At 45.4% G+C, this 26,020-nt stretch overlaps 1 long non-coding RNA gene across 1 annotated transcript in view; it reads right to left on the reverse strand.

Moving 5' to 3' along the window:
- Nucleotides 1-806: 806 nt before the first annotated feature.
- The window catches only part of LOC107522873 (uncharacterized), a 725,389-nt gene continuing 700,175 nt past the window's right edge, over nt 807-26,020 (reverse strand). Inside the window, exon 3 of the long non-coding RNA XR_009553586.1 lies at nt 807-1,050. This is a non-coding gene — a long non-coding RNA (uncharacterized LOC107522873). The remainder of the gene's footprint in view (nt 1,051-26,020) is intronic.

A 26,020-nucleotide genomic window follows, 5' to 3' on the forward strand; every position in this document is an offset into this window, starting at 1 on the left:
CATCTGGCCTGAATTATGAGCTGGAGTGCACGAGGAGACAGAAAAGTCGGGTGAAGCTGACCAGTTGTCCGGCTGCTGCAGGAACCCGGCCTGGAGCTCCGTAGTGAAGCATTTCATCAGCCGGCTCGCCAGCTCGAGGCTCTGGGGCTGGGCCTGGCACCGCAGCTGGCACAGCAGGCTCTGGTCTCAGGTTTTCTCTCAGAAATATAAACAAGTAAGAAGTAGAGCCTGAGAAGGTGGACTCCACTCCTTTTTTTTTTAAGCAGAGAATTTTCTTTTGAGCTCTCTGCATGTGTTTTTGTGTATTTTTTCTTTTTGCTGGTCTTTTTATGCACTTTTTTTTTTTTGCCTCCAGGGTTATTGCTGGGGCTCAGTGCCTGCACCATGAATCCACTGCTCCTGGAGACCATTTCCCCCCCTTTTTGTTGCCCTGGTTGTCTTATCCTTGTTGTGGTTATTATTGTTTTTATTGCTGTCGTCGTTGTTGGATAGGACAGAGAGAAATGGAGAGAGGAGGGGAAGACAGAGAGGGGGAGAGAAAGACAGACACCTGCAGACCTGCTTCACCACCTGTGAAGTGACTCCCCTGCAGGTGGGGAACCGGGGGCTTGAAACAGGATCCTTATGCCGGTCCTTGCGCTTTGCACCACCTGCGCTTAACCCGCTGCGCTACCACCCAACTCCCACGTGCATTTTTTTTAAAAAAAATTTAATTATAAAAAAGAAACATTGAAAAAACCATAGGATAAAAGGGGCACAACTCCACACAATTCCCGCCACCAGAACTCCGTATCTCCTCCCCTCCCCTGACAGCTTTCCCATTCTTTATCCCTCTGGGAGTATGGACCCAGGGTCATTGTGGGAGCAGAAGGTGGAAGGTCTGGCTTCTGTCATTGCTTCCCCACTGAACATGGGTGTTGACAGGTGGGTCCACACTCCAAGCCTGTCTCTCTCTTTCCCTAGTGGGGCAGGGCTCTGGGGAAGCGGGGCTCCAGGACACATTGGTGGGGTCGTCTGTCCAGGGAAGCCTGGTTGGCATCATGGTAGCATCTGGGACCTGGTGGCAGAAAAGAGAGTTAACATACAAAGCCAAACAAGTCGTTGAGCAATCATGGACCTAAATGCTGGAATAGTGCAGATGAAGAGTTGGGGGGGGGGGTCTACATTTTGTAGATAGCTAGTAGGCACATTTTAGTTATATTCCAAAGGGCCTGTGGCTATACTAGTTTTTTTTCCCCCCTGATTCTGAAATCTGATATGCAGGTGGATCCTAGTTACTGTCTGGGGAGATGATGTCATGGCTGGAAAAAGGACCAGAAAGCTGGATCAGGGAAGAGAGTAGCTCCCTAATATGGGAAAGGTGGTATAAATATTGTTGACTGTAAACCCCATTGATTTGATGTGATCTGGGGCCCATATTCAGCTTAGGAGCCTGTGTGACCTCTGCATCCCTGTAGATCTGAGCTCATGTTCTGTGGTCATGAGTGGGAATGTTCCAAGCTGCCCCAATATCAGGACCCATCTTCCTCAGGTGTAGCATAGAGTATGTTGTCCAGCCTCCCTTCAGAGGATGGAACATTCTCGACCATTGTTGCTCCAAGTTGAGGGCAAGGTCCTATGGGGGCCCACAAAGGGGTCTATTGTGTTGTTCCTGATAGAGATGACCAGTAACAATGGAGAGAGGGATTATTTGAGGTCTGGGCCCCTCATGTCTGTTAGGGAATCTCAGGACTCTCCAAATAGGGCCCCAGCTGATGGTTTTTTGTGTGTATTTTTTGCTTTTTTCTATGTGGCCATAGTGCTCTTCTGCTCTGGCATACAGCATGATGGTTTTGCAAAAAGACTTTCCTGCCTGAGACTCTGAGGTCCCAGGTTCAGACCCCAGCACCACCATCAGCCAGAGCTGAGCAGGGCTCTGGTCTGTTTCTCCCTCTCTCTTCCTCATACATTAAAAACAATTAAATAATAAAATGCTAAGAAGAAGAAGAAGAAGGGGAAGGAGAAGGAAAGGAGAAGGAGAAGGAGAAGGAGACGGAGGAGAAGAAGAAGCTACACTAACACTGAAAAGGAAGAAAGTGAATTCAAGTGGGGCCTGGGCTAATGGAAGCGTAACTCCCACTTTCTGGTTGCCACCGAGAGACCCCAATACCAAGAGTGGTCCCCCTCTTAGGCATTTACCCAGTGGACACCAAACACTAATTAGAAGGGACACATGTAGCCCTGTATTCACAGCTGCTTATTCACAACAACCACAAAATGGAAGCAGCCTAAATGCCCATCCACAGATGACTGGATAAAGAAGTGATGGGATAGATCCTCCATGAAGTACTACTCTGCCATCAAAAAGATGATATTGTGTCCTTCAGGACCAATGGCTGGAACTGGAGGTGATGATGAAGCAGTGTTGCAGGTCTTTTTCTCTGTGTGTATGTCTTTCTCCCTATCTCTTGCTTTCCTTTCAGTGTATGGCTGTCTCTATCTAATAAATAAAGATAATTAAAATAGTAATAAAACAAAACCAGAAGTAATACAACTAGTCTTTGTTACAACTCTGGTGCTTATCATGGGACAGGGGGCACAGAACCCTGGTGTGGAGTGTGGGATGGAGCTAGACCCTGTCGTCTTACCGTCTTGTGACACACCATCGATAACAAAGAAGATTCAAAACAAAGACCCCAACACTGAGGACACACTGCAGTGTGCACAACAGGTAGAGCGGTGTGCGGATTCTAGTACCCTGGCTCAGTAACGCTGGGAGCTCAGGTCCTCGTCACCCTGGTAGGGGTGACCCGGCCTTGAGTACCCAGTCCTCCCCATTTCCAGAACACACCACACTCAGCTGCCTCGGCTGCTCTTGGCTGATGCCGCCCCTTCATGAAACTCCAGTTTGAAAACTGGTTTACTTCAGGACCCAAGGTGACTGCTCTGGTACTCTGCTGTGTCTGGTTTGAGGATTCTTTTCATGCCTGCATATTGTTTTTTTCCTTTATTGCTGTAAAGTCTGGATGGTTTTGGAGTCCTTTCTAAACCTGGAAGAAGTGGACGAGTTCCTAGATACCTACACACTTCCAAAATTAAACAAAGAGGAACTAGAAAACATGAACAGGCCCATCACAGCCAAAGAAATCGAAATAGTTATCAAGAACCATCCCAAGAATAACAGTCTTGGACCAGATGGTTTAACAAATGAATTCAACAAAACCTTCAAGGAAGAGCTAATTCCCCTACTTTTAAAACTTCCAAAAGATTGAAGACACAGGAATACTCTCTTCCAGCTTCTATGAAGCCAACATCACTCTGATACCAAAAGCAGATAAGGACACAACCAAACAAGAAAACTACAGACCAATATCTCTGATGAACATAGATGCGAAAATATTGAGCAAAATTCTAGCCAGCCAGATACAGCAGTATATTTAAAATATTATTGTGGGGGTAGATAGCATAATGGTTATGCAAACAGACTCTCATGCTTGAGGCTCCAAAGTCCCATATTCAATCCCCTGCACCACCATAAACCATAGCTAAGCAGTGCTCTGGTAACAAACAAACAGACAGACAAATGAACAACAAACAAACAACAACAACAACAAAACACAAGATGGTTCATCATGACCAAGTGGGGTTTATCCAGGGATGTGAGGCTGGTTTAATATACATAAATTAATCAATGTGATCCACCACATCAATAAAAACAAGACCAAAAACCACATGACTATCTCAATGGATGCACAGAAACCCTTTGACAAAATCCAACATCCTTTTATGATCAAAACACTAAAAAATGGGAATAGATGGAAATTTCCTCAAGATAGTGGAGTCTATATATAGCAAACCTACAGCCAACATCATACTCAGTGGGGAGAAGCTCGAAGCAGCTTCATTGCAGATGACGTGATAGTATACACAGAAAAATCTAAAGAATCCCGCAGGAAGCTCTTGGAAATTAGCAGGCAATACAGTAAACTTTTAGGCTACAAAATTAACATACAAAAGTCAGTGGCATTCCTTTATGCAAACACTAAGTCAGAAGAACAAGAAATCCAAAATCAACCCCTTTTACTACAGCAACAAAAACAATGAAACATCTAGGAATAAACCTAACCAAAGAAGTAAAAGACTTGTATACTGAAGATTATGAGTCACTACTCAAGGAAATAGAAAAAAGACACAAAGAAGTGGAAAGATATTCCATGTTCATGGGTTGGAAGAATTAACATCATCAAAATGAATATACTACCCAGAGCCATCTATAAATTTAATGCTTTCCCCATCAAGCCCATCCAATTTTGTTTTTTTAGGAGAATAGAAAAAAAAAAAAACTACAAATGTTTGTCTGGAACTAGAAAAGACCTAGAATTGCCAAAACAATCTTGAGAAGAAAGAACAGAACTGGAGGCATCACACACCCAGATCTCAAATTGTATTATAGGGCCATTGTCATCAAAACTGCTTGGTACTAGAACATGAACAGACACACTGACCAGTGGAATAGAATGGAGATCCCAGAAATGAGGCCCCACAACTATGGACATCTAATCTTTGACAAAGGAGCCCAGACTATTAAATGGGGAAAGCAGAATCTCTTTAACAAATGGGGTTAGAAAAATTGTGTTGAAACACGCAGAACAATGAAACTGAACTGCTACATTTTACCACATAAAAAAAAAGTAAATTCCAAATGGATCAAGGTCTTGGATGTTAGACCAGAAACTATCAGATACTTAGAGGAAAATATTGGCAGAACTCTTTCCCATCTAAATTTTAAAGGCATCTTCAATGATACAAATCCAATTACAAAGAAGACTAGATGAAAAATAAATCTAGCAACGATTCTTATTCTCCCCGTGTGAGCAATGCTCTCAGATTCCTTCCTTGCTAATTCCTTCCTCACCGCGCTGCAGATTCTCTTTCTGTATCTGATTCAGCACACGTTGGACCTCTCAGTTGGACCAGCTAATTATCTGTTTATTCTTGTACCCAATTTTCTTATTCCTTCTATTTTGTTGATTTTAAAAAACATGCTATTAATTTATTTGGTTTTTATTTATTTATTTTTGGTTAGAGACAGAGAGAAATTATGAGGAAGAGGAAGATAGAAATGAAGAAAGAGAGACACCTGCTTCACTACTTGGGAAGCTTCCTCTCTGAAGGCTGTATGTTGTACTTAGTTGACAGAGAGGGAGAAGAAAGAGGGAGAGAGGAGAGGGTTGGAGACGGAGAAGAAGGGAATGAGATAGGGAATGAAAGAGGAAAAGAGACTAGAGAGCTCTTAACCCCAACTCCGTCGGGAGCCTGTGTGAGAAGAAGACAAAAAGGAAAGACAATGGGGAGTAATATGAGGTGTAGGTGTGACTTAGAATGGAAAAGAAGGCAGGGCCATAGAAAAAAAGGGCAAAGATAGATAAATATAAATAGAGAAATGATAGTCAACTTATATCTGTGAGCTTGGGAGAACCACTGCAGTTTCTAATGGAGGGAATGGGGACACAGAGCTCTGGTGGTGGGAGCAGTGTGGGGTTGTACCCCTGTCATCTTATCATTTTGTAAATCAATACTAAATCACTAATAAGAAGAGAGAGGGGAGAGCTAGAGATAGATAGATAGATAGAGGCTAGAGTAAGGCAGTACCAGGGATTAAAGCTGAAGTCTCAAACATGTAAGGTGTGCACTCCACCACTGAGCTATCTTCCCAGTCTCTATTTTTCCATTTTTTTGGTTCAGTTTTACATTCCAGAATGTTATTTCAACTTGCTTCACACAGTAGGTTGAGTTGATTTTCTTCCCTTTTCCTTCCTTCCTTCCTTCCTTCCTTCCTTCCTTCCTTCCTCTCTCTCTCTGTCTCTCTCTCTCGTTCTTTCTTTCTTGCACTGACAATACTATCAGTTTACCTCCTGAGAGCTCTTTGATATTCTTACAACGTTCCTTTCCTAAAACGGGCTTGTTTATTTCGGGGACATAAAATATTCTAGATTCTCCCCCTGGGTAGCAATTACGACTTCAATAAAGTTTCTCCTGCATCTTGCCTGCTCTTTCTTCCCCCCAAGCTTCTTCTCCTTAATTGTTTGTTTCATCGTATTTTTTAAAAATGATTTTATTTCCATGAGGGAGACAGAGAGCAAAGAGAACTCTCTCTGCTCTGGTATATGGCATTGCTGGGGATTGAACTTGGGGTCTTGAAGCTGGCAAGTCCAGGATGACACCTCTGTGACCTTTTCCTGGCCCATAGTCTCTGGTTCTTTATTTTTAATGTTCTAAAAATATGTATTTTTAAATTTTATTTAATTTGAGAGGACAGAGTGAAATTGAGAAGGAAGGGGACTAGAGAGGGAGAGGGACAGAGAGCCCCTTCACCCCTGCTTCACTGCCTATAAAGCTTAAAGCTTTCCATCTGCAGGTGGGAGTGTGGGGGCTTGAGCCTGGGTCCTTGCATGTGGTAATGTGCATACTCAGCCATGTGCACCACCACTTGGCTCCCCCCACTGTTTTTTGACTCTATGGTCATCATCGGTGCTCACTGCTAGCACTAATTTTTATTAGACAGACAGAGAAAATGAGAGAGAAGGGGAATAGAGAGAGGGAGAAAGACAGAGAGACACCTGCAGACCTGCTTCACCACTTGTTAAGCATCCCCCCTGCGGGTGGGGAGTCGGGACTTGAACTTGGTGATATGTGCACTTAACTGGATGTAGCACCTCCTGACCCCATTTATTATTATCATTACTATTATTATTTTATGATGAAAGTTCTTCTCCACCACCTGGTGGTCTTTAGTTATAGGTTACATTTCATAAGAAGTCACTTGAAGTGTTTTCATGACTGTGTATGGGGTAGAGGTTACAGCCAAGTGGACATTACTCTAAGCTGGCTGCCCAGCATCTGGCTGGCTGGCTGTGGACTGCCCACTTCCTCTAGGGCTCTGGCCACATTGACCAGAAAGCCCCTGCCCTCCAGAGCTGGCCCAGAGTCTGGGTTTTGGAGTCCTCACCATTCTGCCTGGATGCCTGGATACCTGGGTACCTGGGTACCTGGGCAGCAAGTGTGAAGACTGACAGAGCTCCCTGGGTCTCTTCCTCAAATTCATTTCTCCAGCTTCAGCTGTGCCTACAGTCTTGAATCTTGAAAGCCTTTTAAGCAAGATTTATTTATGAAAGAGAGGGAGAGAGAGAGGGAGAGGGAAAGGGAGGGAGGAGAGAGAGAGAGAGAGAGAGAGAGAGAGAGAGAAGGAACCCATTGGAGCATCACAGTGACAATCATAGCACCCGGGGATTGAACTCATGCCGGGCTGGCGTGGGGGTGCCTCTTCCCAGGCGCGTGCTCTCTGGGTTGGAAAGAACTTGAGTGGAGCCAGCCTGGGCAGCTACTCACTCAGCAACACGAGGGAGATGACTCAGGAACAGACACGTGGTGGCGAGACAATGCCATGTCTTTATTGATCAGAGAGCCCAGGCTTTTTAAAGGGCAGACCTGAAAGAGGCAAGTTGGAAATGGAAATGGCTAGGAAAGGGGTGGAGAAAGGCAAAAGGGGCTGGGAAGGTAGAAACTTCCTTAGCAACTCTTGTGAGGGTTTTAACTGGTAGGATTAACACTACCCTGCAGGCAGGGAGGGTCTGGAGGGTACAAAGAAGATAGATCAAAGGAATAGATTGGGTGGGGATCTCTCAGGCAAAACAATGATTATGTAGATAGGCCATAGTGTCAGGAGTGCAGGGTGCTCTGTGAGGCTCCTCACAGTTTCCCAACAAACTCAGGACCTTGTGAATGTCCTGTGACACCTCCTGTACCCTGCCACTGAGCCGCCCCAGGAGTGGCTACAAAGCTTTGCTTCCTGCACAGAGCACATCTCCTGCTCCACACCTGGGAGACCCAGGGAGCAAAGGTGCCTGGTAGGAGGACCTGGAGGCTCCATACTCCTGGGGGGCCCCAGCCTCAGCCTCTTCCTGGCTGCCCTGGTGTTTCTGCCCATGGAAACCCTGCTGTGCCCTCACTTCTCTCCTCTAGCCTGTGGTGGTCCTGGACCCCAGAACTCAGGGCCAGCAGTGGTGACTTAAAGTCCATGTGGTGAGTTCTGTGTGGCGTTGGTCTCTGCAGATGCCTCCTGCTCTGTGATGCGGGAAACCTCACTGAAGTGGCCCTGGAGGGAGACACAGGGATGGCTTCACATCTGGCAAGGGCTGGTCACCTTGGCTCGCATCCCCCAGATTCAACCCAGCAGCCTTGCTTGGTGAGTGACATGACTTCTTTTCAGTTTGTTTTTTGTTGTTTTGTGTTTTGTTTTGTTTTCCCAGTAAGAAAAGAGAAAAAGCACACTGCAAAGAGTAATGGGGCCTAGTAATGGTGGCACATCTGGTTGAATACACACATTACAGTGCACAAGCACCCAGGTTCAAGCCCCTGGTCCCCACCTGCAGGGGGAAAGCTTCACAAGTGGTGATGCAGGGCTGCAGGGGTCTCTCTGTCTCTCCCTCGTTATCTTCCCCTGCTCTCTGGATTTCTGGCTGTCTCTATCCAATAAATAAAGGTTAAAAAAGAAAGGAAAGAAGGAAGGAAGGAAGGAAGGAAGAAAGAAAGAAAGAAAGAAAGGGGCCAGGTGGCAGGACACCTGGTTAAGCACTCATGTTACAGAGCACAGGGACCCAGGTTCAAACCTCTGGTCCCCACCTGCAGGGGGAAAGCTTCACAAGTGGTGAAGCAGGGCTGCAGGTGCCTCTCTCCCTCCCTCTCTCTTTCCCCTTCTCTTCTTAATTTCCCTGTTTCTATCCAATAATAAATAAATAAATAAATAAATAAAATATGTCTAAAAGGAAATAGCAACAGTTACAATTATTATTCCCCCCCCAGCCTTAATTTGTCCTCATTTGTAGCATTAAAATTCATGAATGGTGTTACTGGAAAGCTTTCTTAGCTGATCTCCTTAACCTCTCACCCTGCCCCACCCCCATGAGGGAAGTGTTTATCTTGAGAGGCTTTTAGAGGAAGGGCTGTATTTCATGCTAACATCCTCTTCCCAGCCAGGGTCTCGGGGTTCCCTATTCCCTTATGACTTCTTTTCACCACTGTGTCACTAACAGCATCAGGATGTAGGCTGAACTTTTCATTTCCCTGATCTCAGGGCAGAAGAATGGGACCTAGGACATCTGGCCATCAATCCACGGTTTCCCTCTCCCAAGAGCCTGGGTGTCTGGAGACCCACCCCAGCCTGCCCGTCCAGGGGCAGTGGGAGCACTCTCCTCACATCAGAAGAGCCCACGGGCCTGGGAGAGTTCCCCTCCTGAGAGACGCCTTTCAGACTGGTTGGTTCTGCTTTTTTTTTTTTCCAGAACCTTTGGAATTCCATGACGGTGTCTCATGCCAGCAGTGGGGTCTGTCCCCATTTGGAGTGTGTTTGGTTTGCTCTGAACCTGGAGTGCCTGCCTGCATTCCTGGGGGAGGGGAAGGATATGCCAAGCTGACACCCCCCCAACCCCCGCCAACCCTGCCCCATGACAGAAGATGCGGGGCAGCAGGGGCTGGGGCTCTGCAGGCTTGCTCAGAGCAAGCATTGGAGGTATGGTGAGGTCCCGGGAGCTCAGACACTGGGCTGCATCCTGTCTGCACACAGAGGACACGGGGGTTGGGGCGCAAAATCCTGCATCAGTGAGGGAGGAGGCTGGCTAGGGGCCACACCTGGTACTTTCAGCCAGCCAGGCAGAGGCTGGCCCAGGGGTGACAGGGACATGTGACAGGTTTAAGAGGAGAGGGTTTATACATGAAAGGGCTTCTGGGAAATTCCCCAGAACCCTTGGAATTCCCCAGAACCCTTGGGTAACTGGTCTGGAGTTTTCTCTTCTGTCTAATTTCACTTCTGCATGAATCCTACCTCATAACTTAGTAAAGGAAGATTAGGAAATTTCATGCTTTTATTTAAATACTCCTTAATTTAAAAAAATTATCTTTATTTACTTATTGGGTAGAGACAGCCAGAAATTGAGAGGAAAGGGGAGGTAGAGAAGAAGAGAGACAGAGAGACACCTGCAGCCCTGCTTCACCACTGGCAAAGCTTTTCCCCGCAGGTGGGGACCTGAGGGTTGGGGGGGGGCTTGAACCTGGGTCCTTGCACATTATAACATATGTGCCTAACCAGGTGCACCACCATCTAGCCCCTCACATTTGTTCTTTCAAGAGAGTTTCACATGGGGCCCGTGGCAGGGGACATGGGGAAAGGCTCCAGTTAGGCCACGGCCTCCTCTTACACAATCTCTTGCACAGCCATGAGTGTCCTCAGTGGCGTCTCTGCATTCTCCACCACTGCGGGGTTCTCCCACAGCTGTGCTCCTCTAGGCTTCCTTTTCTCTTCTTTTCTTTTTCCTTTCTTTTCTTTTCTTTTCTTTTCCTTTTCTTTCTTTCTTTCTTTCTTTCTTTCTTTCTTTTTTTTTTTTTTTTTGCTTCCAGAGTTATTGCTGGGGCTCAGTGTCTGCACCATGAATCCACTGCTCCTAGAGGCCATTTTTCCTCCCTTTTGTTGCCCTTGTTGTTGTAGCCTTGTTGTGGTTTTTATTATTGTTGTTGATGTCATTTGTTGTTGGATAGGACAGAGAGAAATGGAGAGAGGAGGGGAAGACAGAGAGGGGGAGAGAAAGACAGACACCTGCAGACCTGCTTCACCGCCTGTGAAGCGACTCTCCTGCAGGTGGGAATCCGGGGGCTCAAACCAGGATCCTTATGCCGGTCCTTGTGCTTTGCACCACCTGCGCTTAACCCGCTGCGCTACCACCCGACTCCCCTCCTCTAGACTTTCTTTAGGAATCTTCCAACAGGTGGGACCGGGGCCATTCCTCAGAGGCCTTGCCACTTGCCACCAGCAGGGGATCCAGTGCACACTTCCTGTTTCCTGGGGAGCGAGCTGTCACTCAAGTAAATTAAGGAAGAGGGAAGACCATTTTAAATAGAGAAATCAGTCCTTCTTCCTGACAGAAAATGGAAGCACAGTAGCAAAAACATGTCTTTCAGGAGAGGCACAGGCGGGAACAGGTAGACACGTGGTCACACAAAGTAACCCTGGGGTGAGGAGGGGGCTCAACTCATTGCTCAGTAGCTCAGAGAAGGACTGAGACCTCAACTCACCCCTGTGTCTATCTGTGAGGACTGAGGTCTCAACTCACCCTGCATTTGTCTGTAAGGACTGAGGTCTCAACTCACCCCTGCGTCTATCCGTAAGGACTGAGACCTCAACTCACCCCTGCATCTATCCGTAAGGACTGAGACCTCAACTCACCCCTGCGTCTATCCGTAAGGACTAAGGTCTCAACTCACCCCTGCGTCTATCCGTAAGGACTGAGGTCTCAACTCACCCCTGCATCTATCCGTAAGGACTGAGGTCTCAATCACCCCTGCGTCTATCCGTAAGGACTGAGGTCTCAATCACCCCTGCGTCTATCTGTAAGGACTGAGGTCTCAACTCATCCCTGCATCTATCTGTAAGGACTGAGACCTCAACTCACCCCTGCGTCTATCTATAAGCCCCTCTACCCCTCACCCAGGCATGGTTGATGCAGACACCTCAAGGAGGGTCAACCATGAATTTCTTGTGGGTATTGTCAGTATACTCCAGTCTTCTTCTCATGATGACATTTAGAGAACTCTTGGGTGGGCTAGTGTGGGGGTGCATTTGGTCCCCTCAGGGGGTACAGTGGGCCAAAGACAACCTGTGCCAACCCCCCACCCCGGCTGGGGGACAGGGTCAGACGGAGCACACCATGTCACATTAGCCCCATTCATCTCAAAATAGGTGCTAGTGGGAGTTGGGCGGTAGCTCAGAGGGTTAAGCACACGTGGCGCAAAACACAAGGACTGGCAGAAGGATCCTGGTTTGAGCCCCCAGCTCTCCACCTGCAGGGGGGTTCAATTTATGGGCAGTGAAGCAGGTCTACAGGTGTCTGTCTTTCTCTCCCCCTCTCTGTCTTCTCCTCCTCTCTCCAGTTCTCTCTGTCTTATCCAACAACAACAACATAAATAACAACTACAACAATAAAACAACAAGGGCAACAAAAAGGAATAAATAAAATAAATATTTTTAAAAAGGTGCTCTTGTGACTGGAAGTGTAGACCAATCTCACTGGATAATCTTATCTCTTGAACCTTCCAGGAAGTCAGAAAATTCCTGTGGTGACTGTAGAAAACCAGTGGCTATCTGGGAGGGTGCTCTGGAAGTCTTCATAGCTGTCCTCACATGGCATGGAGTGATATGTGCAAGGATGCTGTGAAACAGGCCGGAAGATTTGCACACAGGTGTTAATCTGGGCCATTAGTTGATGCCATTTTGTCATTTTACTTGACACCTGGGAGTGCCGGGCTAGCGTGGGGGTGCCTCTTCTTGGGCGTGTACTCCCTGGCTTGGAGACAACGTGACCAGAGCCAGCCTTGGCTGCTACTCACTCAGTGATGTGAGGGAGATGACCCAGGAACAGAGCTCGTGGTGGCGAGGCAATTTGATTTGATTCTTTATTGATCAGAGAGCCCAGGCTTTTAAAGTTCGGACCTGGTAGTGGCAAGTTGGAAATGGAAATGGCTAGGAAAGGGGTGGAGAAAGGCAAAAGGGGCTGGGAAGGTAGGAACTTCCTTAGCAACTGTTGCGAGGGTTTTAACTGGTGGGATTAATGATACTCTGCAGGCAGGGAGGGTCTGGAGGATAGAAAGAAGATAGATCAAAGGAATGGAATGGGTGAGGATCTTTCAGGCAAGACAATGATTATGTAGATAGGCCATAGTATCAGGAATACAGGTGGAGCAGGGGGAGCTGGCTTAATGTTTTAAGGAATATCAGGCTCCTGGAGGCAGAAAAATGCAGGGTGCTTTGTGAGGCAGGGAGTCTGATAAGATGGGGCAAATCTTGGGAAGTCGTGTCCCTCCTTGCTCAACCTCTCAGTAGAGAGAGAGACTGACAGGATGGATGTCCCCTCAAGTCAAGCCCTGCCAAGCTCAACCACATCCTCACAATTTCCCGACATGGGAGCAAAGATGGGATGGCATCAAGTATAGCTCACTGTTCTGTGTGCAGGGATTCACAGTGTGGCTTCTCCTGCCATCTTGAAAATCTCTTTTGTGGGGAGGACGTAACACATTTCCTTGTTTTTCTTGTTTTTCTTTCTCATTCTCTTTATACATTCACTTTTGTTCACCTGTCCCTTATCCTTCACCAGTTATTGGGAGTCATTCTCCTTCTTTCTCACCTGCTTCTGGGAGTTCACTTTATTCCTCGCAAAGTGGCAGCTTTTGGCTTTCAGATCCCACAAGTATCAGATGCCTCTGCTTCCGCATCCTTTAAGAGCCACACTTAAGACTCAAGCAGGGAGTCCGGCGGTAGCACAGCGGGTTAAGTGCATGTGGCACAAAGCACAAAGACTGTATAAAGATCCCAGTTTAAGCCCCCGGCTCCCCACCTGCAGGGGAGTCGCTTCACAGGTGGTGAAGCAGGTCTGCAGGTGTCTGTCTTTCTCTCCCCCCTCAGTCTTCCCCTCCTCTCTCCATTTCTCTCTGTCCTATCCAACAATGATGACATCAGTAACAACAACAATAATAACTACAACAACAATGAAGAACAACAAGGGCAACAAAAGGGAAAATAAATACATATAAAAATTTTTATAAGAAAAAAAAGACTCAAGCAAATCCACCTCAACTGCTTTTTCCTTCCCCGTGAACCACACCCCTCTCCTCTGTCCCCGCAGCAGGTAAGTGAACTCCCTTCTTGCCCAAGGAGACAATTCTTCTGGTAGGTCCCAGAGGGGGCTCTGCTGTTTCTTTATCTTTTCCATCTCTTCTGATCTTGTTGGTCTATCTGGAATGGTGAAATTTCTCATGAGTAAGGTCCCCAGTGAGGAGAAAAAACCATGAACAGGAGGTGGCTGGGGGTCTAGCTGAGTCAGTAGAGCATAGGACTTGCTTGCCTGAGGCCATCGGTTCAGTCCTGGGCACTGCATGTACTGGAGTGGTGTTCTGGCTTCTCACATATGAAATAAACAAGATAAATATTATAAAAACTAGTAAAAAGTCATGAGCATTAACTTTTGCTCTATCAAAGTAATCTTTTTTATTTTATTACTTGTCAAGTATTTTATTACTTGTCACCCAGGCATGCTCTGGCCCAGCTCTGCCCTCTGTGGATTCTCATTAGATGTTTACTAAGTGAAATTTAATAACAGTCATTAATACTTGTGTTTATTTTAGTTTCAGAACACTCTTGTTTGTTTGTTTTGCTTGACAAGTATTTGTAATTTTCTGTTTGTGGCTTAGAGATTTTCATTTCAATGTAAATTGTTTTTCTTTTACGTCATAATAATTTGGTAGACATTCTCAGACAAATATAAACTCATATATTAAGAACAAACGATGTTGAAAGTTTAAAGAAAATTGTCTGTTTATCCAATTCAGCTCGTTAAGTCCTGAGAGTAGAGTTTTTTATTCATTATTTTATTGTTCCTGTGTCTCAACTGAGTCTTAAATAATCTGGGGGAAAGCACACTCTCCTGCTTCATTAAGAAATAAATAGCTATTCTCCAGGCAGGGGCAAACACAATGAAATATAATATTCCATTGTTCAGATAAAGCATCAAGTGAATTGCATAATGGAGCAGGGGAACTCTACTTGCTATAGAATGGCAATGATGCCTAAGGGACAGGAGAAATCCTGCTTGGATTGGTCTGAAAAAAAATGCATGTGTGATGACAGGTACCATGTGCAATAAGATAGTGTCTGAAGTAACTGCACGCTGGCACTCTGGTAGGTGGTATAATGGATAAGCCATTGAATTCTCAAGATCTGGATTCAGTCCCCAGCAGGGAACATACCAGAGTGATGTCTGATGCTCTCTCTCCTCCTCCTCTCTCTCATTAATAAATAAAATATTAAAATATAATTTCATGCTGTCTGAACAATTATGAAAATAGAGCTATTTTTGCCAGAGGTAAAATAATTATTTCAAACATTAAAAATAATTGTGAGTGACAGCTCGTCAGGCGGAACAGGTGCCCTGAGATGTACGTGGCTCAGCTTTGGCCCCTGGCCCATGAGGAGTGGGTACTGTGTTGGAGAAGGCTCCAGTGCTGTGCTATTTCTCCTTCTTCTGTCTCTATACCTGAAAGCAAAAGCAGCCAGAAACTGGGAAACCACATAAGTGCCAGGCTGCAGCTCCAAAAAGCAAAGAGATGAAAAAGTATGGCTTAACATGAATAAGGAAGAAAGCAAATTCATATTAAGGTAAATTAACTAATTTACCTGTGAAGTTTAATATCTCAAATTGGGGACCTCATGCCTTGTACCAAAATTTTATTTGGAGGACAACAAGTAATTTATTTAAACAGGATAGGTCCTGCTGTTGAGTTGTTCACCAAATGTGGGGAGTTCCCAGACATTCTCTCCTTCATTGTTGTTATTTTTAAAAATTGCATTTGCCCTCTGTCCTTCTGGGATTCCAGTTGTACCCAGTCATCTGTACACATTCCTATTATATCACAACACACCTCTCAGGTACTACTGATGTTCCTCAACCATATTTGCTTTTGTAAAAAATATATTTATTTATTTATTTATTTATTTATTTTCCCTTTTGTTGCCCTTGTTGTTTTTTATTGTTGTTGTTGATGTGGTTGTTGTTGGATAGGACAAAGAGAAATGGAGAGAGGAGGGGGAGACACAGAGGGGGAGAGAAAGACAGACACCTGCAGACCTGCTTCACTGCCTGTGAAGCGACCCCCCTGCAGGTGGGGAGCCGGGGGCTTGAAACAGGATCCTTACACCGGTCCTTGTGCTTTGCGCCACATGCACTTAACCTGCTGCGCTACCGCCCGACTCTCCCATATTTGCTCTTATTTATTCTGATTTGAGTCATTTATTTATCTAACTTCAAGTTCACAGCATCTTCTGACAGTTATATTTATTATAAAACCACTCCCATAAAATCCATATTAATTGTAATTTTCAGCTCTAGAATTGTCACCTTAATAGAGTTTTGGTTGCTGTTAGCATGCTGGGACCTCACGCATGCACAATCTCATGGTCGTAGTCAACTTTTCAGATGTATTAGAAAGGGATACAAAAAGAGACTGGTGCTGGGGCAGGGGAGAAACACTGCAGCACCCGAGCTTTCTCCAGGACCAGTTACTCCCAGGTGCTGGTGCTGGTGATGGTGGTGAACCTGGGGCTTGGGAGCCTCTAGCAGGGAAGTCTTTTGCTGAACTATTATGCTGTCTCCCCAGCCCCTACATTTTATTTATTCAAACTTACTTTTTGCCATGCTGAGGCTTCATCCATCACCCTCAGTAAATTATTTATCTTTTCTTTTAAGTTTGAGATAAGAGACATCTGTTGATGCCTTATAAGAACACTTTCCTTGAAATTTGAATATATTTGTGACAGTCACTTGAAAATCTTGTCTGCTGTGGCTGACTGGGTTGGACTCCGCACGGAGGGAGCTCTGAAGCTGGGCTTCTTGCCCTCCCTCTCATAGAAATCCTTTTTGTGAATACTCTAAATGAAAAGTTTGACCCAGGAGCAATGAAATCGTGCCTGTGTGAAGTTCCAGTGTTGTGTGATCGCTTGATTGCTGAATTCAACATTGAGCTCATCTGGTGTTGATTTCTGGGCCACCTTTTCTGTTTGGTTTTACTGTTTCTTACTTCTCCTGTCTAGTGTTTCACACTGCACTTAAAACTTAAAATAATAGGCTAGCGGGTATGGATTCCACCTTACTCCTCTGAAGAATCTTGCTTTTTCTTCTCATAGCAGCATCTGTCCAGTCTCACACTCCAAGCCTTCTCTTCCCTGGGGAGACGAAAGGTGAAATCGTCACCGTTGTTTAAGTCTCCAGACGCCATTTCCTTGTGGAGACCACAGTTCTCAGGTTCAGACTCTGCCTTTGTCTCTGTTCCAGGACTTCCTCCACCTGTGCAGCTGCGTTGTCCTGGCTTCTCTCCGTGCTCTGGCATGTTAGCTCCTAAGGCTATGGTTTGCAGCTGTTTGAGAGAGGTTTCTCCAGTGTGTGTGTGGTGCAGCTGACAGCCAGAGATGGAAAGAAAGAGGAAGAGGAAGAGGAAGAGAGAGGATTACATCCAGCCGGCACCAAGTGTCCCTCAGCATGTTGGGCATCTGCTTGGAACCAGGGCATCCACTTGCAGGCAATTCAGGCCCCTCTCAGGCAAACTCTCTTCTGGGTCAATGTATTTACAGTGTTGATCCATTTCCTCCTTTTAGAAACCATTGAACACATACTGGTAAGAAATATTTGTGTGATATAAGATGCGTTTTACTTCTACAGTATAGAATTCATATAAAATGGGGAGTCAGGCGGTAGCGCAGCGGGTTAAGCGCAGGTGGCGCAAAGTGCATGGACCGGCGTCAGGATCCCAGTCGAGCCCCCGGCTCCCCACCTGCAGGGGAGTCACTTCACAGGCTGTGAAGGAGGTCTGCAGGTGTCTGTCTTTCTCTCTCTCCCTCTCTGTCTTCCCCTCCTCTCTCTGTTTCTCTCTGTCCTATCCAACAACGACGACATCAGCAACAGCAATAATAACCACAGCAACAATGAAAAACAACAAGGGCAACAAAAAGGAGAAATTAATAAATATAAAAAAATTAAAAAATAATTCATATAAAATATGATAACTCAGATGAGTCAGGTATAGAAAGCCATTTTTTCCTAGAGTAAAACTTTGTTTTTAAAGGATTTTCCAATGAATGTAGGACAGTGAAGGGAAGAGCAGATGAAAGCTTGGCTCTGGTTTGTATTGGTCGAGGGCTCAGACCTGGGGGCTGGGCCTGCAAGTCTTACACTCCACCCCTGTAAGGCCTCTGTGAGGATCTCACAGTCCACAAGAAGCCGGGGAGAAATGCTGTCAGTTGTGGAGGTGAGTGGAGTTGGAGACGAGAAAAGACAGAGTCCTAATCCCTCATGTGGAACATAGGTGCCCTATGCTCTGGTCTACCAGAAAGTCCCCAATAGCTCAGCATCCAAACCCTGGGTGGCTACAGTATGGAGAAAAGCAGGAAGAGAATCAAGTAACTAAATGAAACAGGCACCACTGTCAGGACTTTAACTTCTTTTTTCTTTTATATTTTTATATTTATTTATTTATTTCCTTTTGTTGCCCTTGTTGTTTTATTGTTGTAGTTATTATTGTTGTTATTGATGTCATTGTTGGATAAGACAGAGAGAAATGGAGAGAGGAAGGGGAAGACAGAGAGGGGGAGAGAAAGACAGACACCTGCAGACCTGCTTCACCGCCTGTGAAGTGACCCCCCTGCAGGTGGGGAGCTAGGGGCTCGAACCGGGCTCCTTACACCGGTCCTTGTGCTTTGTGCCACGTGTGCTTAGCTCACTGCGCTACCGCCCGACTCCCAGGACTTTAACTTCTTATTGATAAGAAACTTCAAGAAACCCTACTCAGGGGCCAGATGGTGGTGCACTTGGTTGAGCGCACATGTTACAGCGCTCAAGGACCCAGGTTTGAGCCCCCATCCCCATGTGTAAGTGTTAAGCTTTGTGAGTGGCCAGGCAGGTTACAGGTGTCTCTCTTTCTCTCACCCTTTCTTCCCGTACCCTCTTGATTTCTGGCTGTCTCTAACCAATAAATAAAGATGATAAAAAAGAAAGAGATCGTATTTTACAGGAGAGTTTGTCTAGAGAGAAAATTCTGAGCTATGTTCCTATGATAGGGCTCCATAGTGCCCCCACGTCCTGGCCTTCTCTCTGGCCCCTGGAGGAGTAGGAATAAGAACATTTGTTCTTCTCATCTTCAAGAATTCCAGGAGGGTAAGCATGTCATAATCTCTTCTCCATGTTCTCTTTTGAGCCAAAAATAGAGGCTACCCATGAGATCTCGAGTTTCCTTCCCTGTGTGGAATATGCCAGAGTGGGGCTCTGGTTCTCCTTAGCTCCTTCTCATGCTAATGAATAAATTTTCTTTAAAAAATAATAATAAAGGCTCCCCTCCATAGGAAAAAAAAACATCTTAAAGCATGGGGAAACATAAAGGAGGGAAAAGCCCTAGTGTCCAATACTGAAGATGAAGAGGATAGATCTTTGTTTAAGAAAACCCATCCAGACTCCCAGAGACCTGGAAGTAGCAGCTGCTGTTTTTTGCTCATCCAGATCAACCAGGAAAAGCAACAAAAATCACCGGAAACTCAACAAAATACGACCGGGATGTCTTCAAAAACTCACCAAGCGAGTACAGACATGGGTGGCTCATAGACAGAAAGGGGTGAAGGAGAGTTTCCCTGGACTAAAAGGCCTTACTCAGGGATGGGTGGGGTCAGATGGGGAGTTTGGTAGCTGAGTGTCATCATATTTGGGTCTGAGCTAAAGAAACGATGGGAAAGAGAAGAGAAGAAATGAAGAAAGAGAGAAAGAAAGGAAGAAAGTCACCTAAGCCACAGGTGAACACAGACACATGTTGCTTGCGGACTAAAAGGTGAGTGATTGATTTCCAGGGCTTAAAAAATGGGGCTCACCCACCTCCCCAGATCCCTCCCCACCAGGGAAAGAGAGACATAGGCTGGGAGTATGGATCCACCTGTCAACGCCCATGTTCAGCGGGGAAGCAATGACAGAAGCCAGACCTTCCACCTTCTGCATCCCATAATGACCCTGGGTTGGGTCCATACTCCCAGAGGGATAAAGAATAGGAAAGCTGTCAGGGGAGGGGATGGGATACGGAGTTCTGGTGGTGGGGAGTGTGTGGAGTTGTACCCCCCTTATGCTATGGTCTTGACGATATTTCCATTTTATAAGTTAAATAAAAGAAAGAAAAGAACGGGGCTCAGAGACGTCAGGTACCAAATGAGATTGGTGACTAAGACACACCACTTCCAGGTTCGTGTTTTAGCAGCAGTAAAAAACAAAAAATCCGTCCATTCCTCCTTTGTTTATGACTCCTCTTGTTAGACTGTGATTACCAAGTGAACCGCAGTAGGCTTGTTAAGATCCTTAATTTGCATCATCACATTGTAGACTGGCTTGCTTCCTGTCTACCTTCACCTGCTGCTACCTTTTCTGGATTTTTGCTCACAGAAATATTTTGCAGATCTTTTAAGTGATTAGAGAATTCCTCTTTTAACCTCTCCTGTGTGTGCGTGTGTGTGTGCATGTGCATGTGCGTGTGTGAGTTCTCTCTCTCTCTTTATCATCTATCTCCGTGTCCATATATATTTTCTGTAGCAGGACTTCAGGGTGCTTTGCACCTGCATGATTCCATCATTCCTGCTGAGCTCTTATTCTTTCTTTCCTTCTAGATAGAGGATGAGAAACAGAGAGGGAGAAGAGGAGAGACACCACAGCACCCTTCCAGCACTCCTGAATCTTCCCCTCTTCACGGTGCGCCGGTGGCGTCCAGGGGCTGCATCTTGGTCCTTGCGTTTGGTTGAGTGTGCACTCTGCTGGGTGACCTGTCTCCCCATCCCCCCGCTCCCCACCCCCCACCCTAGTTCATACCTTAAGGTGATTTGCAAAGCTGTTGTGAAATGTCTTTGCTCTTTCACTCCAGGGAGTGGCATCCTGATGACTGTTTTCTGTCTCCTGGAATTCCAGATCCTGTTCAGAGCCTTTCCGTGTAACCACTGCACTATCAGCTCTGGGAGAAGAGAGGAAGAGCGGAGCTGGGAAGGGATTCGCTGATTCATGATGATGGAGGAACATGCCAGCGCTGGGGAACAGTTCTCTTTCAGTTTAGAAACTGGTTTTGTGCTAGTGTTTATTCATTCTGCAGTCAATAAATATTTACAAAGCACCTGTCTTATGTTAACACCAGGCTAACGTGTGGAGGGTGTGCTGGTGGAAAGTGTCCTCACCGAGCCTGCCTGCTGCGTGCAGGGCAGAAGCTGACACACTGCTTATTTTGGTTGTTGCTCTAGGGCCTGTGCAGTTTTACCAGTTCAGAACCATCTTTTTCATTCACAGGCATAGATGATAGATAGATAGATAGGTAGATAGATAGATAGATAGATAGATAGATAGATAGATAGGTAGAGATAGGTGATAGGAGATAGATTGTAGATGGATGAGAGATAACAGGTGGTAGACTGATAGGTGATAGATAATAAACAGGTGATAGATGATAGATAATAAATGTATAATGAATAGATAATAGATAATAGACTGATAGATACAGATGGATAATAGAATGACAAATGTACATTATAGAGCGATATGATAGCTGATGATAAATGATTGATGGATGGATGATAGATGACTGGTATATATATACAGATGACAGAAAGATGGTAGATGATTGATAGGTAGATTAGTGGTAAGTTTTAGATGAAAGATAGATTGATAGATGGATCATAGATATAGATAGATAAGTAATAGTTAATAAGGTGATTGATTGGTAGAGTGGTAGACAGACAGACAGCCAGGCCTTAAAGGAAATTAAAAAATAATCACCTTTGGGCAGGGATTTGGTTGGGTATAAGCAGATGGGGAGTTTATCACGTCATGGTCATTCAGATACAGGAAAGTGGGCAAAGGTGCAAATATGGGCCAGTCCTGGCGCCCCGGAGCCATGAGTCTTTGGGGCTCAGTCCACCTGAGCTCAGCCGGCTGCACATGCTCGGGTCCCAGGAGAAGCAGCACGGTGGCAGTCAGACGCCAATGTTACTACCATTCCTACTGTTACTCCCACTCCAGCTATTACTGCCACTTTATTACTACCATTCCTGCTGTTACTCCTGCTCCAGCTATTACTGCCACTTTATTACTACCATTCCTGCTGTTACTCCTGCTCCAGCTATTACTGCCACTTTATTACTACCATTCCTGCTGTTACTCCCACTCCAGCTATTACTACCACTCCAGGTACTACTGCCACTTTATTACTACCATTCCTGCTATTACTCCCACTCCAGCTATTACTACCACTTTATTACTACCATTCCTGCTGTCACTCCCGCTCCAGCTATTACTGCCACTTTATTACTACCATTCCTGCTGTTACTCCCACTCCAGCTATTACTGCCACTTTATTACTACCATTCCTGCTGTTACTCCCACTCCAGCTATTACTGCCACTTTATTACTACCATTCCTGCTGTTACTCCAGCTCCAGCTATTACTGCCACTTTATTACTACCATTCCTGCTGTTACTCCCACTACAGCTATTACTACCACTTTATTACTACCATTCCTGCTGTTACTCCCACTCCAGCTATTACTGCCACTTTATTACTACCATTCCTGCTGTTACTCCAGCTCCAGCTATTACTGCCACTTTATTACTACCATTCCTGCTGTTACTCCCACTACAGCTATTACTACCACTTTATTACTACCATTCCTGCTGTTACTCCCACTCCAGCTATTACTAACACTTTATTACTACCATTCCTGCTGTTACTCCCACTACAGCTATTACTAACACTTTATTACTACCATTCCTGCTGTTACTCCCACTACAGCTATTACTACCACTCCAGGTACTACTGCCACTTTATTACTACCATTCCTGCTGTTACTCCCACTACAGCTATTACTACAACCCCTGCTGTTACTCCCACTACTACCATAACTACCCTTCTTGCTGTTACTCCCACTATTACTACTACTGTTGTTCTTGTTTTCACAACTATTTCCAGTACTGTCCTGGTGTTGCTATCACTACTGCTATTACTACCACCCCCACTGCTACTACCACATCTGCTATTACTACCACTCTATTATTAACATTCCTGCTTGGGGCCAAGTGGTGGTGCATCTGGTTGAGCGCACACGTTACAATGTGCAAGGACCAGGTTCGAGCCCCCAGTCCCCACCTGCAGAAAGAAAGCTTCACAAGTGGTGAAACAGTGCTGCAGGTGTCTCTCTGTCTCTCACTCTCTCTATCCCTCCCTTCCCACTCAATTTCTGACTGTCTCTATCCAATAAATAAATAAAGATAATAAAATAATTAAAAAAAACAGTTCTTCTAAAAAAAAATTCCTGCTGTTACTGCCACTATTACTATTACCACAACTCCTGCTGTTACGGCCCCTCCTGCTATTGCTACATTCTTCTTCAAATTCCCCAGACCACTTGAACCCTGAGTTCATTTGCTACAAACGTATAATCAAACGCCACATTGTATGTGCTACTTGATCTTATTCTTCTGGAATAATTCTTCCAGGCATACTTTAGAAACAGATGCTAAAAATCCAATGAAATGAAAGGAAAATTTTATAATAAGCCAGGGAAAGCACAAAGGAAAAGCTTATAAAAAAAATAGGACAGAAAAACTGGCAGACAGCACATTGAAAAGACAGGAAGTCTTTACAGAAAAAAACAATAAAAAAAAAGTTCATTCAATAAAGGTTGACTTACGGTATGAAAAAATGTGTCTAAAGAATTAAGTTGATAAAAAGTCAATTAAAAAAAGAAAACCTGAAACATCAAGATTGCTTTCTGCTCTGGGTAATGCAGAGAATTCCACTGACAAAGACGCAGACTTTGCACCACACACCTACCCAGAGTCAAGAGAAAAGCTCATTGCTCAAGTGTTCCCTGAGTGTGCGAGCCTAGAAACAGACCCAACCAGGGAGGAAGGGCTTGAGTGCTTATCTGACTGACCGAAAGCCTCTCTATACTTCTGAGCAAACGCTATGTCTGAATTTCTCTTTATATTTGAGGGGAGAGTCCCTGCACCCAGGAGCAATAACAGCAGTCTTTGATTTGGGGCACGAGTCCGAAAATGCCCATAGAGACTCATGGTGGCTGAGTCGCCCTTGAGGCTGAAAGTTGACCGCTGACTAGGCATCTGCTCTCTGAGTATCTGTTCCACTCCTGCCCTTTGTATTGAGGATGAAGCACTCAGAGACAGACCAACAATAGGGCAATCAATGTGACGCAGAGTGCTAGGCCATCAGATGAATCATCAGAGAATGCAACAGTTCTGAAATACAGCAGCATTTCTTTGTTGTCTCATCATTCCATGAGAGCATGGAGCCCTCACTGAGGGGATGTGTGAAATATAAGGCCTAAAACACAAGAAGGAAAAGGAAATAGGAGTTGTTAACTCGCTGTCTAGGCAGTGATATTTTAGACTTGATAACCAAAGCTAATAATAATAATAACCACGGTAACGACAAATAAAATTGCTTCAAACTAAAAATGCTCTGCATAGAAGAAACCATGCAGAAAATGAAAAGACAGCTTACTGAATGGGAGAAAAATATTAGTAGACGATATATCTGACAGAGAGTTAAGGCATAAATCCTATAAAGAACTCAATCAACTCAAGAGCAAGCAAGTGCTCTAGTTAAAATCCAGGCAAAGGGTAAGAACAGACATTCTGCTAACGGTGGACATGCAGACAGCCAGAAAAGCACACAGGCCAGGGACTGGTAGCATTGACACGTGGACAAAACAAAACCGAGCCCCGCGGATAACCCTGGAGGCAACACACACACACACACACACACGCACACACAGAAATGCCAACACCACTTCACACCTGAGACACAGTAAGCGTCGGAGGGAAAGTGGAGGAAGAAGGGCTCTAGGGCCGGGCAGTGGTGCGCTGGTCCAGCACACACATTCCAACTTCACGAGCGGTGGGGCAGGGCTTCAGGTCTCTCTCTGTCTCTTTCCCTGTCTATCTCTCCCTCCCCTCTAAATTTCTCTCTGTCTCTATCCAATCAATAACCAAATAAATAAAGTACTGAAAAAAGAGAAAGGAGAACTCTATATCTATATCATCTGTCAACTGTTTATTATCTATCTACCTGTATCTTCTGTCCTCTATATCTATCAACTGTCTGTTATCTACCTGTCATCTATCTGTCTATCAATGCCATGTATCTGTATCTATCAACTATCTATTAACTGTCTGTCATCTACATATCTCATCTATCAACTGTCCACTATCTATATCTCCATATCACCTATTTATCTATCATCTATCTATCTATCATCTATCTATCTATCTACCTATCTATCTATCTATCTATCTATCCATCCATCTAGCATCTACCTATCTCTACCATCTTTCTACCTACAAAACAAGGGCACAAAGTCCCATGAAAACAAATCTTGAGGGTGTGAAGCAGAGCTGAGCCCATTCCAGGGGGAGAAGGGCTGAGGTGACCCAGAGGGGCTCCATGCAGTGGGGCTTTGTGGTGGGTGTGGCCTGCCAACGTGCAGCCTGAAGACTCCAGTTCTTGTCCACTCCAACACGTCTGGTCTTAGAAGCCATGCTTCCTGCAAATAAGACATGATAGACTTCAGGAATGAGTGATGAGGCTGAGAGGCAGAGCAGAAGTGCGGTGATGTTGGCGGAGGCAGAGCTGTGCAGGGAGGATCTGCCGTCGCCGGATTTGCAGGTGATGAATACTAAAGTCTGATAAAATTATCCTGAGAGGGGGAGCTGCCGCTATGGAACTGTGACCGCCGTGCGCCATGTGCCTCCTCTCTGCTCATCTCTGGGCTCACTGCAGCCCCCCCCCCAGAAGCCAAGGCTGCTCTCTGGGGACCCACGGGTGACGGATGGCTTCACGGCTTCACGTGCACACCTGATGGTGAGAAGCCTCAGCCCAGCCTGCGCAGAGGGGCCGTGTGTCGCCCACAGAGCTGCCTAGCGGGATGCCTGGTTCTCCCTCAGGATTATGTCTCCTCGTTCCTTCAGCCAGCTGGGACTCTGAACAGTTCTGGGTCAGAGTTACAGCTGGAGTGTCATCCACCCAGATCAAAGAAGCATTTCAGCCGGTCAATCAATCAGTGCCCGGGCAGACTACAGTGCAGACACCCCCTTAAGTCTGAAGGGAACAGGGGTGTGCTCTCTGAACACAGAAGGCCCCCAACTTTCCAGCAAGCCCTACACCCTCGAGGCTTTTCATGCAAGGACCCTGGTCTCCTATCTATTCAAATGCACTTTCTCTTTTCCAAGAGTAAAGACCTCTCTTTTTATAATAATATTTTATGTGTTATTTTTTTCTACTTTTTAAAAAAATTACTTTATTTTGGATAGACAGAAAGTCTGAGAATCCTAGGTTAAAGGCTCTGAGGAGCCTCAGCAAACAGAAAG

The sequence above is a fragment of the Erinaceus europaeus genome, chromosome 13, assembly GCF_950295315.1.
Source record: "Erinaceus europaeus chromosome 13, mEriEur2.1, whole genome shotgun sequence".
NCBI lineage: Eukaryota > Metazoa > Chordata > Mammalia > Eulipotyphla > Erinaceidae > Erinaceus > Erinaceus europaeus.